At 42.4% G+C, this 14,784-nt stretch overlaps 1 protein-coding gene across 3 annotated transcripts in view; it reads right to left on the bottom strand.

The window, feature by feature from the left end:
- Positions 1 to 1,827, bottom strand: part of RCAN3 (RCAN family member 3) — a 28,333-nt gene extending 26,506 nt beyond the window's left edge. For 2 of the 3 annotated variants that reach the window (XM_061186988.1, XM_061186986.1), the window contains exon 1: positions 1,578 to 1,827. The gene's annotated coding sequence lies outside the window, so the exon portion shown is untranslated. Of the gene's footprint in view, positions 1 to 1,173; positions 1,271 to 1,577 lie in introns of those variants that run through there. The other variant, XM_061186987.1, reaches the window with a different exon arrangement.
- Positions 1,828 to 14,784: the final 12,957 nt, after the last annotated feature.

The following is a 14,784-nucleotide window of genomic DNA, read 5'->3' on the forward strand; positions in this document are numbered from 1 at the left end:
ATCTTACTACTTTTTAGTAGCTGTGGTAAGAAAAAAAAATGGTGCAACAGTAAAGATGAAAATTAGATTTTTGAATTTTGTATGTTTCAATGACCTATGCCCTCTTTTCACATTTGTCAGAACAAATGAAAATAACAGGTTTTAAAGAATAATTGAAGTAGAGATATAAAGACTGATGCTATTTGTTTCACTGCATGTAATTCATTTCCTCTCACTATAACCACTACATTCTAGGGGAAAAGTGGAGCTCCACTGTCTGACCTCCACCTTCTGTAGTTCTTTGGGTCTAAATAACAAATGGTATTGAACTTTAGACCTCCCATTATTTCACAGGCTTCAGCCTAACAGATTTCCAAATCACACTATTTTTCATGATGTTTTGCCTAAGTCTTTCAACCAACATATCCTCTAGTACCATACAAAATTTGTACTCATTTGTAATCCTTAACATGAACACGTTTAAAAGCTTTACAGATGTTACAATTCAATAGTGGGACAAATCTTGTTTTCCTGAAAAGCACTGAAATCTCTTCCCACGCTAAGGAAGAAAAGTTTTGCCAATCTGGTAAAACATAAAGCTGACAGCGTGGCTAAAGAAGGGGCTCTGAGTTTTCAGGCCTTTCACTGTCTCCTGCATCAAAAATCCATTTCTAGAAAACCAATATAATATCCCCACCAAAAAGCACGAACTTAGTTGATACACAAACATCTGAGTCTCAGTATTGTGTTTTTACAATTTAGTATTTTGAATCAGAGCTAATGAAACAGTCTTAAAATTAATCACTTTAAATCCTATTGTAACCACAGCTACAAATAAGTCAATCGCTTATGAAACTGTACATCTGAGACTTCTATGAAATGCAGAGACTTCTATTAAAAGTTCGAATAAATGTGGTGTGCTAGGTAACTTTCAACGAGAAGGAGCAAATACTTCTGGCTTTGAGCACTGCACTAAAACATCACTTTAAATAATCCTAGTTTGTATCTGCAACACGGATCTGAACTGCTCCCTGCACTAGACTCCTAATCCCTGAAGGAGATGATCAGATTTTGCACGGAAGCTGGGACGAAGCAACCTGAAAACGGACCACTACTGCTCTATTGGTCCAGGCAGCAGATGGAAGCAGACAGACAAGTTTCAAGAAGTTATCGAATAGGTAATGCGATGGTTACCCGCGCATCACGGAGGAAGAAGAGCAAGAAAAAAGGAGGGGCTTCCAACTTCTGGTGGCCCCTGGACTGCACCCTTCTGCCTTCAGGAGCACGTTGGCTCTGTCAGCTTTTCAAAAAGTCAAACAGCTGTTGGGAGAGAGAACATTTTTCTTGGTTTTGTTTTCCAAGACACGACCCCAGAGCTGTCAGAGAAGAGCCTGGACGCCAGAGGGGCTGGACCCGGAAGGCAAAGGCGCAGCATCTCTGGGATCTCGGGCACAGGAGGGCCCACCCCTCCCGGGCACCTGCGGACCGTTTCTTTTTTTAACTTGCCACACCCAGTGCCCCCCATCCTCCCGAGAGCCGGGTGCAGAGCCTGCTCGGAGAGGCGGGCGCCGGCCCCACCCTGCGAAGGGGAGACTCACCTGCTCGCGTGGCCGCCGCAGGCAGGCAGGCAAGGAGAGGCCGGGGCGGCCGGACGGGCTACGCGATAGACGGGGCGCCGCGAGGGGCCGCGCTTGGGGAGACGCCGCGGGCGGCCGCCGGGGTACAGTCTGCTAGGTGCCCGCTGCCCAGAGCCTAGCCGCCACGCCCTCGACGTCCGCGGGACCGACCGCCTCGGCCTGGGCGCGAGCCGCGTCCTGTAGAGTGAGACCGTCGGCGTCGCGCGCGCACGCCCGGCCCCGCGCGGCTCCGCCCCGCCCCCCACGCCCCACCTCCCACGCCCCACCTCCGGCGAGCGCGCGCGGCGCAGGCGCCCGGTGTCGACGACCCGGCGGGGGCGCGCGGGGCCCAGGAGCCGGCAGGAAGCGGCCCCGCCCTTCGCGTGCGGCCTTGGGGCCGGGGCGGGAGCCTGGCTGCGCGCTCGCACTTGACCTGCCTCCGGGTTTTCTTGTTCCGCGCAGGTGAGGGGCTTGGGCGGTCTAGCTGGGGAGGGGGCTTTAGGTGCCCCCGACGACGGGACCTTTGGCGATCTTCTGGTCTTGCACCGTGACCAGAAATGGCTTATCTCCTTTTCATGCTTGGTCCCATTCAGTCGGTGGCAAGAACAGTTAGGAATATAATGAACATTTACTGAGGGCTAGTTACTATGTACACTGCAACGCGTGCTTTGCAGGATTTACCTCATTTAACCTCACAACCAGCGAACCGAACATTATTATCCTCCTTTTATAGATGAAGAGGGCTTCCATGTGCTTAATTGCCCAAGGCGAGACAGCTAGTTAGGTGGTTGAGCTATAGGTTGCATCCGGCTGCTGACTCCTTGTCCTGGGCTTTGAACCACGGTGGGCTTGTGCTGCAGGCGCCGCCTCCTCCTCCCCCCCCTCCACTCTCCCTCCACCTCCTCTTCATCGTATGTACAATCCTAATAATATTTACATTTCTAATGTTTTATTTCCCGTTTGCAAAACACTTTTCACCGCACAGTCTTGCTTGATTCTCTCAGAAGCCTCTATTTCTTTTACAAATAGAAAGACCAAGGGCCTAAGCTGTTCAATGAGTTGTCCAAAGTTACAGTGGTAGGACTGGGGCTTCCTTTGTCAGGTTATTTAAAAAAAAATTTTTTTTATTTTTCCCAAGGCGTCTGAGCCAAGCTTGGAAGGGAGCCTGTGTTCACAGAGAGGGAAACAGGCACAGAACAGGAAAGGAATGTATCTTAAGGGTGTGCAGTTAGAGGAAAATCAGCTCTGATCTCCCACATAGTCCCCTCTGAGGCAAAGTGAAGCAAATTGAAGGTCAAAATCAAGGAAGCAGTGCCGTTAGGCACTTAGCCCCTGGGTCATGGGACAGGAAGAAGGATTAAAGTGTGTAGAATACATCTAATCTCTGTTAGATTTAAACTAAGGAAACAGGATTGCATTATGGTCCCAATCATTCTTATTCTATTGACCTGGCACCATCACAGAGATATGTCCAACGGATCACCCCTCTGGCTTCCTGTTCATTGCTTGTGTTGTTTCTGTTGCTTCCAACCCTACTGCCCCTTGCTCCCCACCAAGTTCTCCCTTTCATTCACTTAACAAATATTTATTGAGAGCCACTTCATGCATTAAGGTCACCCTAAGAACCGCAGTTATTTTTCTTCTCTAAATTTCTCAAACATAGCAACTTCAGCAAAAATTGAGTTTTTAGGTCAAATGAATTTGGAAATTGCTGCATTCTGTACCCCTGCATAGGGACCCATTAATGCATCTTAACACAGAAATGGCTCTGAGAGGTCCTTAAGTAAAAAGACTGGTTTAGCCTTGTTTAACTCAGGGTTTAGGCCTTGTGCTGGGTACTAGGCTTACAGGGGTAAGGGCCACGCAAATCTACCCCTTCAGGAGCTCACAGATAGGGGAGACAGATAAGCAAACAACTAACTATGACACAACTTTATATGTACACTGATAGAGGCATTTGCAAAGTGCTGACAAAGCAGAGGAAGAATCGAGCAATTCTACCTGGAAAACTGAGGGAAGGCTTTGCATTAAGAGGTTATTTGAGTAGGATTTTTCTAGGTGGAGAATATGGAAAAGGACATTCCATAGAAATAATGGCATATTTAGAGATATAAAGGTATGCCTTTATGTTGGTCTTTGGGATAAGTATTAAATATTATTCAAGAGGTTTTGTTTTTGTTTTGTTTGCATGCAATATACCACTCAAACTGGATTAAACAACAAATGGAATTCATTACCTCATGTAATGCAGAAAAGTTGTGGGCTTCAAGCATGGCTGGATCTAAGGGCTTAAAAGTATGACATCAGGATTTGATCTCCATTTCTTAACTCTGTTTTCCTTTGTGTTGACTTCTTTCTCAGGCTGCCTTTCCCCATGAGATAGCAGAATGGCTGCTAACAACTTCACATCATATCCTTACCATTAGAGAGTTTCTTTTCCTCAGTGCTGTCAACAAAAGTCCCAGGACTGCATCTTGTTGGTCTAACTTGGGTTACTCGTGCATCATTAAGCCACTGTCTTCAGAAGGGGCGTGGACTATTCTGATAGCCTAGATCTGGGTCATGTGCTAACCTCTGGAGCTAAGGTGTGGTCAGTAGCTCTTAAATCTCATGGACTGAGAATTAGGGAAAGGTGGCTTCCTGTGTGACCAAAAATTTTCTCTTGATCCCTTTATCTACTCTCTACATTTTTTTCTTCCTGATTTGTGCCTCAGGAGATACCAGCGTGGACTGCTTCAGTGGGTCCCTAATTCTCTGGCTTACAGTTGAATTTATCCATAGAAGACATTGGAAGCGTGCAGAGGATTGGAGGAGGATGAAGTAAGGCCCCTTCCGCAGGCCCTTTCCCTTCTGGGTCACTGCATGTTGGCCACATACCTCTGCTGAGTCTTCTGTCTAGTGCCCCTCTTCATACGGGTCTCTCCTAGCTCTGGTAGAGTCTCCCTTCTCTTGGCCTAGAGGTGGTAGTAGCTCCCTTCTGCTGGCAGCCTCAGAGTTTCATCCTATCATTCCTTCTTGTTTCCCTCAACCCTGCCCACACATTTGTATATAACCTTTACCAAACTCAGCTCAGATTAACCTTCTGCGGGAACCCTGACGGTTACATTCACCAAAGGTAATTCAAGTTTTTATTACCGAAAGAAAGGGAAATGAGTAAAGAGTAGGCAACAGGCGATAAGATAGCAATACTGATTTGGTAGAGCTATTACAATAAGGCAGACCAGAGATGACAGTGGCTTGGACAAGGGTTATAGGAAAGGAAGTGGTGAAAAATAGTATGTTCCTGGTGGAATTTAAAGGCAAAGTTAACAAAATTTACTGATGAATTATATGTAAGTTATGAGCATGAGAGAGGAGTTGGGATAGAAGCAGCCGGAAGACACAGGTCTGGAGCCTAGGAGTGGGCTCAAACCAAGCATAGTGATTCTGGAAGGAGGTGTGCAGGGTAGCTGAAATCATTAGCTCAGGTGAGATGACCCCGGAGGAGCAGCTGGAAAAGAAACACGAAAAGGGCAAAGGGCCGAATCCAGGAGAACATCAATCTTTACATGGTGGGCAGAGGAAGCAGTGCCATCTTATATCTATCAACTAGGTTGTGAGCAACTTAAGAACAAGAATGGAATCTTCCACATCTTCCCTCTTACATTGTGCCCACAGTGTATAATAAGTGCATGTTATGAATGAACTTCACGTAGTTTTACATTTCTAACACTCCCTCCCTCTCCTCCTCATCATTGTGAGGTTTGAGTTACAGGCAGAGAAGAAAAGAGAGAGAAATTGATCCCTTGTGACTCAATCCATTGAAACCTATGCCAAGGTTGATAAGCATTTTTGCTGTCCTGAAAAACTCAAGTAGAACCCATCAGATGAGGCTACAGATCCTGAGTAGCTCACCTCTTACATTGGAGGAGAATTTCCAGACAGATGATTTCATTTCAGATTTTGTTATTCTTATCTGAGTAGACTTAAAAGTCAATACTTTAAAAAGTCCTTATTAGGTTTGTGCTATGGAATTAATAGAAATGATAAAAGATCTCCATCTCACACTCCAGTGTTGCTGGTGGAATGTAAAAGGAGACAACCAATTTTTGGGAACTTTTGCCAGTTTTTCAAGCTAAGGGTACATCTACCCTGTGACTCGAAAATTCAACTCCTAGTTATATATTCACAAAAAATGTCAGCAAATATCCCCCAAAAGGGGGAGGGGTTGTACAAGAGTGCTTTTAACATCTTTATTCATTCATAATATGCACAAACTGGGAATATTACAAATGTTCATCAAAAGAAGAATGGATAAGCAAACTATGGTATATTCCAACAATGGAATACTACACAGCCATAAAAAGAATAAACTACTGATACACATAACAGCATAAATAAATCTCAAAAAATTGTTGGGCAAAAAGAAGGCAGACACCAAAGAGTTATAGATGTATGATTCCATTTACATGATGTTAAATAAAAGGCCAAACTAATCTATGGTGATCAGCATCAGAATAGTGGTTGCATCTGAAGGATGGAGATTGATTGGAAAGGGGTACAAAAGAACATTCAGGGAACATTCACGTTTATTGGATTTCTACTATTTGCCCAGCACTGTTCTAGGCATTGAGAAGATAGTGGTGAACAAAACAGACCATGTCCCTGCTTTTATACAGATCTAAGTTCTTTTCATTGGCTGCGTAGCATCAATGCACTTTAAATAGAAAAAAGGGGCCTTTCTTTAAATATAATCAATGACAAGTCTGAGGAACTTTCTTCTCCATTTTTTTAGTTGCTGGTGGGAAGGCAGCAAAATACAATGGAAAGAGCATGGGCTTCAGGAAGTCAGCTCCACCATCACTGGTGGTGTGATCTTCGAGCAGTTTCTTTAAACCCACTGAACCTCACTTTTCCAATCTGTTGAATGACAGTGATGATATCTGCATTGCAGGGTTGTTTTCTAAAGAGCTAGACACATTACAGATGCTCAGTAAACATTAGTTGGTTTATTATCAGTTTACAAGGAAATGGTATTCAAGGCAGCAGTGTGTTACCGCCTTTGCAGCTAGGCATAAATTAATTTTGCCCAGTGAGATATGAGCAAAAGGAAGCTGACTTAGCTGGGAGAGGTACCCTGTGCACTTCTACTGTTCCTCTTTCTTCTAGCCTGCAATATGAATATGATAGCTGGCGCTCCAGCAGCCATTTTGGACCAGGAGGTAACCTTGAAGATGGAAGCCGCATGCTGGGATGGTGGATCCAAAAGATGTGGATCCCGGATCCCTTGTGACACTGGAGCTGCCATACCAGCCCTGGGTTGCCTGTATACAGACTGCCTTTACCTGGGAGTGAAATGTTCTTCTATACTGTTAGGTGTCTGTTGCAGCCAAACCTAATCCCAAATGATATACCTTGTGAGTGACCCACAGTTCCCTATACTACTTTTCATGGCATCTATCACAGTTGTATTTAAGAGAATAATTATGCAGTTACTGATTTAATGGCCTAAGTCCATTACTAGAATATTAGTTCCATGGGGGCAGGGAGTAGTCTGTTCACTGTTAAATCCCCAGCTCCTATAACAATATCTGGTTCTGGTATATAGTAGGTGCTCAATAAATGTGGAAGAGAGAAAGGGAGGGAGGAAACAGAGCTGCTTCTGATCGTGAGAGAGATCACCTCATGAGAGAACACATACTGAGAAAGGAAGAGGCCTGAAGATGGAAGCCTGCCTGCCTGCCTGCCAATTGGTCTCTGTCTCTGTCTCTGTGTCTCAAAGGCTCATAGAACCCAGGCATATTAGATATTTAAATTCATGGCCTGCCACACACTCTAGATCTCCTATGGGATTTGCCTTGTAGATGACACCTTTTCCTGAAGAGGCTTTAATTACCCAGCCTCCCTGGTAACACCCTCATTTATCTCCTCTTCCTGGAAAATCAGTCATTCCCCAAAGAGGAGAGTTACAACATGATCCAAGAGCCGGCTGGGAAGGGGGGAAGCTTCTTACCAGCACCATTGGTTGGGAGATGAGTGATGTCGATTTTTTATACTTAAAATTCCTCATTGTAAAAGCTAGACTTGGTTTTTATGGATAATTTGAAAACAAAAGGATAAATAAGAAAATTAAAATCACTTATAACCCCATGATCTAGAGATTATTCAATATTTTGGTATATTTCCTTCCAATCTATTTTGTAAGATGAGGTATATCAGTGCCTTCTGAAGCCTGGATGCTGTGTAAGATTTCATCCAGCTATGTTCCTCTAAATTACAAAGAATCAGTCCTGTTTGCCTGCAGACTCAGAGGCTGCAGAATTCACTGCAGATGGGTTCAAGAGCAGCAGGGCTACTCCACGCTGGAAGGAGCCGCTCTTTAAATGTTGCATTTCTTGAATTTGTTAGGAGGAGATATTATTTGCTGATTAATTTGAGCTGCAGATGGGTGGAGGATAATAAGAGCTAGATGACCATCATCAGGAGAGGGGGTGGGGCACAGAAAAGAAAGGAAGAAAATGGAACATTAAAAATAGGCAGCTGCATGAATAGCCCAGGAATTCAAATTATCTTGATTTTTCTTGACTATCAGGGTTTGATCAGGAGACAGAAGTCACACTAGTGATTTGAACAGAAAGAATTTATTATAAAGAATTGTTACCTACATATAAAGTTATTCACTAGTAACTAAACAGGTAAAAAAAAAAGGGGTCACAGAGGTAGCAACTGCAGGAAGCAGCTTCCCATTCCTAGGATGAAAGGAACCAACGGAAGAGGTTTAATTATTAAAACTTAGAAGATAAGAGGATATTCAGCCATAAAAAGGAATGAAGCACAGATACATGCTACAACTTCGATGAACTGTGAAAACATTATGCTAAGTGAAAGAAACCAGTCACACTAGTCTACATATTGCACGATTCCATTCATGTCAAAGTCCAAAACAGAGAAATCTACAGAGACAGAAGATAGCTTAGAGGCTGCCAGTGGCTGGGAGGGTGGGGATAGGGAGTATAGGAAATATTGCGGGGGGGGGGGGAGTGTGATAGCTACAGGGTACAGGTTTTTTTTTTTAATTGTGGTAAAATGTGTGTAACATAAAATATACTATTTTAACCATTTTTAAGTACACAGTTTAGTGACATTAAGTACATTTGCACTGCTGTGCAACCATCACCACCATCCATCTCCAGAACATTTTTCATCTTTCCAAATTGAATCTCTCTACCCAGTCAACTCCCCACCCCCCTCCCCCCATTCCTGGCAGCCACCATTCCCTGCTTTCTGTCTCTATGAATCTGACTAAGTACCTCATGTAAGTGGAATCATACAGTATTTGTCCTCTTGTGTCTGCCTTATTTCACTTAGCATAATGTTTTCCAGTTTGATCCATATCGCTTCCTTTTAAGGCTGAATAATATTCTGTTGTATGTATACACCACATTTTGTTTATCCACCTGTCAATGGACACTTGAGTTGATTCCATCTTTTGGCTATTATGAATAATGCTGCTGTGAACGTGGGTATTCAAATATCTGTTTGAGTCCCTGCTTTCCGTTCTTTTTTGTATATACCCAGAAGTGGCATTTCTGGATCATATGGTAACTCTATTTTTAAATTTTTGAGAAATCACCATACTGTTTTCCATAGTGGCTGCATCATTTTACATTCCCACTAGCAGTGCACGGGGTTCCAGTTTCTCCATATCCTCACCAACACCTGTTATTTTCTTTTTTTCTTCTTTTGGAGCAGAGAAAGGTTTATTTCAGGGCCAAGAAGGAGAACAGGCAACTCATGCTCAAAAGACCCAAACTCCCCAATGGCTTTCAGGGGAACATTTTTAAAGGCAACATTTGCGGCGGGGGTGGGGGGAGGCTGAAGGATTCATGACTTTCTTCTCATTGACTGGTTGTGAAGTAACAGTGTGGTGTTTTAGGAATCTTAATCATCAACCTTCTGGTTCTGAACAGCCTGGGGTCTACTGCTTGCGCTCAGCAGGTAGTCGCCATCCTCCACGTGAGTGTGGGGGTCTTAGTTCCTGTGGAACGACTGGTTTCAGGACTTCATGAAGCTCAGGTTCTCGATGTCTCATCGCAGAAAGAATTCAGTGAGAGACAAAGCGATCAGTAAGAAGTGGATTTATTTAGAGAGAAGCACACTCCACAGACAGAGTGTGGGCCATCTCAGAAGGTGAGAAAGTCCACCTATTATTTTCTTTTCAGGGTTTCTTTTAGAGGTGATGAAAATGTTCTAAAATTAATGGTGGTGATGGTTGCACATACCCATGGATATACTAAGAACCATTGAATTGTACAGTTTAGATGAGTGAATTGTATGGTATGTGAATTATGTCAATAAGCGTGTTAAATATGTAAGAGGAGGGCACAGCAGACCTGGGCCCCAGACCTCTGAGGAAGGGGTGCTGATGTCTCTGAGGGGTTGCTATGAAGTTGGTTGTCCAACTGCAAAACCAGATTCAGCTGCTGCTGCGCTCGAGTGAAGCAGTGTTGCCGAGTGATGTACGTACAAACAGGAAATAGGAAGGAGTAAGTCCTTCTTCCTCGTGCAACCTCACAGTCTCCCTCACCGGGAGCAGCTGGCAAAGCAGAAAGGCAATTTCAGCCCCGGCACCCCAAAGCCATCCGCTGGAAGTGTGGGTTTAGAACTGAGAGAAGATCTTAATGACATGCTGTCTTAATCAGCTTGGGTTGCTGTAACAAAATACCATAAGCTGGGTGGCTTATCAACAACAGACATTTATTTCTCAGTTCTGGAGGGTGGAAGTCCAAGATCACGATCAGGTTCTGGTGAGTGCCTTCTTCCCGGTTTACAGATGTCTTCTTGTGTATCTTCACATGGCAGAGAGAGAGCAAGCCAGCTCTCTGGCCTCTTCTTTTTTTGTTGTTGTTAGTTTCTGGTGTGCAGTGAAGTGATTCAGTTATACATATTCTTTTCCATTATAGGTTATTACAAGATACTGAATATAGTTCCCTGTGCTATACAGTAGGACCTTGTTGTTTATCTATTTTATATTCAGTCGTTTGTATCTGCTAATCCCAAACTCCTAATTTCTCTCTCCCTACTCCCTTTTCCCTTTGGTAATCATAAGTTTGTTTTCTATGTCTGTGAGTCTGTTTCTGTTTTGTAAATAAGTTCATTTGTATATTTTAGATTCTACATATAAGTGATATCATATGGTATTTGTCTTTATTGTTCTGACTTATTTCACTTAGTATGATAATCTCTAGGTCCATCCACGTTGCTGCAAATGGCATTATTTTATTCTTTTTTATGCTTGAGTAGTATTCCATTGTATGTATATACCACATCTTTATCCATTCATCTGTCGATGGACATTTAGGTTGCTTCCATGTCTTGGCTATTGTAAATAGTGCTGCTATGAACATTGGGGTGCATGTATCTTTTTGAAGTATGGTTTTCTCTGGATATATGCCCAAGAGTGGGATTGCTGGGTCATATAGTACCTCTATTTTTAGTTTTTTTTTAATATTTATTTTATTTTATTTTACTTTTTATTAATTTTAATATTTTATTTATTTATTTGGCTGCATCGGGTCTTAGTTGCAGTATGCAGGATCTTTCGTTGCGGCACATGGGCTTCTCTTTAGTTGAGGCACTTGGGCTCTAAAGCATGCGGGCTTAGTTGCCCTGTGGCATGTGGGATCTTAGTTTCCTGACCAGGGATTGAACCCACGTCCTCTGCATTGGAAGGCAAATTCTTTACCACTGGACCACCAGAGATGTCCCTATTTTTAGTTTTTTAAGGAACCTCCATACTGTTTTCCATAGTGGCTGCACCAATTTACATTCCTACCAACAGTGCAGGAGGGTTCCCTTTTCTCCACACCCTCTCTAGCATTTATTATCTGTAGACTTTTTAATGACAGCCATTCTGACCAGTGTGAGGTGGTACCTCATTGTAGTTTTGATTTGCATTTCTCTAATGATTAGTGATGTTGAGCATTCTTTCATGTGTTTGTTGGCCATCTGTGTGTCTTCTTTGGAGAAATGTCTATTTAGATCTTCTGCCCACTTTTTGATTGGGTTGTTTTTTGTTTGTTTGTTTGTTTTTTAAATTAATTAATTAATTAATTTATGGCTGTGTTGGGTCTTCATTGCTGTGTGCAGGCTTTCTCTAGTTGCAGTGAGCGGGGGCTACTCTTCATTGTGGTGCGAGGGCTTCTCATTGTCATGGCTTCTCTTGTTGCGGAGCACGGGCTCTAGGCGCGCAGGCTTCAGTAGTTGTGGCACATAGGCTCAGTAGTTGTCGCTTGCGGGCTCTAGAGCTCAGGCTCAGTAGTTGTGGTACACGGGCTTAGTTGCTCCGCAGCATGTGGGATCTTCCCCGGCCAGGGCTCGAACCTGTGTCCCTTGCATTGGCAGGCAGATTCTTAACTGCTGCGCCACCAGGGAGGCCCTGTTTGTTTGTTTTTGTTATTGAGCTGTATGAGCTGGTTATATATTTTGGAATTTAAGCCCTTGTCAGTTGTATTGTTCGCAAATATTTTCTCCCAGTCTGTAGATTGTCTTTTTGTTTTGTTTATGGTTTTCTTTGCTGTGCAAAAGCTTATAAGTTTGATTAGGTCCCACTTGCTTATTTTTGCTTTTATTTATTATTGCCATGGGAGACTAAACTAAGAAAACATTGCTATGATTTATGTCAGAGAATGTTTTGCCTGTGTTCTCTTCTAGGAGTTTTATGGTGTTCTGTCTTATATTTAAGTCTTTAAGCCATTTTGAGTTTATTTTTGTGTATGGTGTGAGGGTGTGTTCTAACTTCATTAATTTACATGTGGCTGTCCAGCTTTTCCAACACCACTTGCCGAAGAGATTGTCTTTTCTCCATTGTATATTCTTGCCTTCTTTGTCATAGATTAATTGACCATAGGTGTGTTGGTCTATTTCTGGGTTCTTTTTTCTGTTCCATTGATCCATATGTCTGTTTTTGTGCCAATACCATGCTGTTTTGATTATTGTAGCTTTGTAGTATTGTCTGAAGTCTGGGAGGGTTATGCCTCCAGCCTTGTTCTTTTTCTTCAGGATTGCTTTGGCAATTCTGGGTCTCTTATGGCTCCATGTAAATTTTAGGATTATTTGTTCTATCGATAGTTCTGTGAAAATTTTCATGGGTAATTTGATAGGGAGCACATTAAATCTGTAGATTGCTTTAGATAGTATAGCCATTTTAGCAATATTAATTCTTCCACTGCAAGAGCATGGGATATCTTTCCATTTCTTCAAATCATCTTCAATTTCTTTTATCAGTGTTTTATAGTTCTCAGTGTATAAGTATTTCACCTACTTGGTCAGGTTTATTCCTAAGTATTTTATTCTTTTTTGATGTGATTTTAAAAAGGATTTTTCTGATGTTTCATTGTTAATGTAAAGAAACGCAACAGATTCCTGCATGTTAATCTTGTATTTTGCTACCTTGCTGAACTCGTTTGTCAGTCCTGGTAGTTTTTGTGTGGAGTCTTTAGTGGTTTCCATATATAGTATCATGTCATCTGCACATAATGACAATTTTACCTCTTCCCTTCCAATTTGAATAAATTTTATTTCTTTTTCTTGTCTGATTGCTCTGTCTAGGACTTCCAATATCATGTTGAATAGAAGTGGTGAGAGTGGGCATCCTTGTCTTGTTCCAGATTTTAGTGGGAAGGCTTTCAACTTTTCACCATTGAGTATTATGTTGGCTGTAGTTTTGTCATAAATAGCTTTTATTATGTTGAGATATGTTCCCTCTATACCCACTTTGGTAACATTTTTCCTTTTTTTATTATGAATGGATGTTGAATTTTATCAAATGCTTTTTCTGCATCTGTTGAGATGATCATGTGGTTTTAGTCATTTCCTTTGTTGATGTGGTGTATCACATTGATTGATTTGTGTATGTTGAACCATCCTTGTGACCCTGGGATGAACCAGGTTGTGAAGGATGAACTGATTGTGGTCTATGATCTTTTTTATGTGTTGTTGGATTTGGCTTGCTAGTATTTTGTTGAGAATTTTTGCATCTATGTTCATCAAAGATATTGGCCTGTAATTTTCTTTTTTGGTAGTATCTTTGTCTGGTTTTGGTAGTATCTTTATCAGGGTGGTGGCTTCATAGAATGACTTTGGGAGTGTTACCTCCTCTTCAGTCTTTTGGAAGAGTTTGAGAAGGATCAGTATAAGTTCTTCTTTGTATGTTTTGGCAGAATTCCTCAGTGAAGCCATTAGTCCTGGACTTTTCTTTGCAGGGAATTTTCTTTATTATAGATTCTATTTCACTTCTAATGGTCGGTCTGATCAAATTATTTATTTCTTCTTGATTCAGTTTTGGTGGGCTGTAGGTTTCTAGAAACTTGTCCGTTTCTTCTAGGTTGTCCAATTTGTTGGCATTGCCTCTTCTTACAAGGGCACTAATCCCATTCATGAAGGCTCTGCCCTCATGACCTAGTTACCTCCCAAAGGCCCCGCCTCCAAATACCATCACATTGGGATTAGGGTCTCAGCACATGAATTTGGGGGTCACACAAACATTCCGTCCATTACATTTGCATACCTTGGCAACTGGAAGATTTTATCCTTCGGTATGACTGAGACTAGCTTTGTAGTTTCAGAAACTTTGTATGCAAGGGCATCTTCAAAAAGATACCCACAAGCTTGGTGATAAGGTTAAACTTGTAAAAATCTATTCATGAGTGGATGAGATACATGTCTATTCACAAGGCCTCCCAAAGGTGGCCAAGCCCCAAATACAATGCAAGAAGCCAAAATCTAAGCACCTAGCTCTTTGACTTTGGCCTGTGGCTCTGTGCCTCTACTTTTACTTCTCCCTAGCTTAAAGAAAAATAATAACAGTAGCTAATGTTATTGAGACGTCATTCAGTGCCGGGCATTTTTCTATATTACATCCTTACAACAAACTGCAAGGGAGGCAGTATTACCATGCCAATTTTACAGATGAGGAAACTGAGGTTTGGAGGAGTTATGTACTTTCCTAAGATTCCAGAGAAAGTAAGCTGCAGAGCCTGTACTCTTTTTTTTTTTTTTTTTTTAAATTAATTAATTTATTTATTTTTGGCTGTGCTGGGTCTTCGTTTCTGTGCGAGGGCTTTCTCCAGTTGCGGCAAGCGGGGGCCAACTCTTCATCGCAGTGCGCGGGCCTCTCACTATCGCGGCCTCTCTTTTTTGCGGAGCACAG

This window comes from Eubalaena glacialis, chromosome 3, assembly GCF_028564815.1.
Source record: "Eubalaena glacialis isolate mEubGla1 chromosome 3, mEubGla1.1.hap2.+ XY, whole genome shotgun sequence".
In the NCBI taxonomy this organism is placed as follows: domain Eukaryota; kingdom Metazoa; phylum Chordata; class Mammalia; order Artiodactyla; family Balaenidae; genus Eubalaena; species Eubalaena glacialis.